At 53.5% G+C, this 1,345-nt stretch overlaps 1 long non-coding RNA gene across 1 annotated transcript in view; it reads left to right on the top strand.

The window, feature by feature from the left end:
- Window positions 1-1,345, top strand: part of LOC105309843 — a 6,007-nt gene that overhangs the window by 1,765 nt on the left and 2,897 nt on the right. The gene's annotated exons all lie outside the window — the stretch shown is intronic.

Below are 1,345 nucleotides of genomic sequence, written 5' to 3'. Positions count from 1 at the left end.
CACACACACACACACACACAAACACGCCGTGTTATTTAATAGATTGCTATGGGTAGAATCCTGTTCCCCTCCCAAGGTCGTAACCTGGCACCCTGACCCCCAACGTCGCAGGATGGGGCCTCCCGCGAAATGGGGTCTTCGCAGTTGTAATTGGTTACGATAAGGTCACCCTGGAGAAAGCTGGGCCTCATCCAATAGGACAGGTGTCTTCAAACGAGTGGACAGTTACACCAGGCCATGCACACAGGACAAATATCACGTAGGTATCGGAGGGAGGCAGCCATAAGCCAAGGAGCCAGCAAAGCTGGGGAGAAGCCTGGGACAGACCACCCCCCACGCTGTCACCTCCAGAGGGAGTGTGGCCCCCGTGACACCTTCATCTCAGCCGTGTAACCCCCAGGACGGACAGAGAATACGTGTCTTTCATTTAAGTCACACACCCAGCTTTGGGGACTGTCTTGCGGCCGGCCGAAAACACTCGCTGTTCGTGAATACACTTTGGGCGCGTGCTTATTTCCTCGAGGTGGAAATAAGTGGCGGGGAACGCACTGAGCTCGCCTGCGGAGGTGACGTGCCAGGCTGTCCGCCCCGAGCATCCTGTCTCCACCCCGTGCGTGAACCGTGCTGGGCCTGGGGTCTCGGCCCAGCTGCCGGGAGGTCGTGCTCATGTGACAGCTGTGGCTGGCGGCTGGCCGCCCACCTTTCAGGATCTGTTCAGAAGATGCCCTTCGCCGTGGGAGAATGGTCTGCGACCAGCAGTGCTTCCCGGACACGTGCCGTGTCACCTCGGTTCGGCGCGGCATCAGCAAAGGCTGAACCCAGAGAAACGGGAGACTCTTGGGTCCCCCGGGCCAGGAGGCGGGCAAAAGGGGAGAGACCTCCAGTTATCAGACGGGGTTTGAGGTACCGCACGGCGGTCACACTGTGTCGTGTACTTGCAAGTTGCTAAGACGGTAAATCTTAAGCGTTCTCAGCATGAAACAAACAAATGACAACTATGTGGCACGGTGGACAGCGCATACGTGTATCAAATCGTCCTTAAACGGATACAATGTTACACGGCGGTTGCATCTTTATAAAGCTGGAAGTAACAAAGAGCTTTCTGGTTCCTCTGCGAGCATTTCTGCTTGCATTCTGCAGGCGTCCAGCGCTCCAGAACCGTGGATGAACCGTTCAGGGCCGTGGGAACGTCCTCCTGTTTCTCTACATGGTAAATTTGTTCCAAATTTAATATTCAGTGATAATTCCCTCACTGTATATATATAGATATATGTATATATTCATACATATGTATAAAATGAATATATGCATGTAGTTTTTGGCGCTGTTCACTATTGATTATGTT

The sequence above is a fragment of the Pteropus vampyrus genome, unplaced genomic scaffold (assembly GCF_000151845.1).
Source record: "Pteropus vampyrus isolate Shadow unplaced genomic scaffold, Pvam_2.0 Scaffold885, whole genome shotgun sequence".
In the NCBI taxonomy this organism is placed as follows: Eukaryota; Metazoa; Chordata; class Mammalia; order Chiroptera; family Pteropodidae; genus Pteropus; species Pteropus vampyrus.
This window is presented reverse-complemented; position numbering and strand designations above follow the sequence as displayed.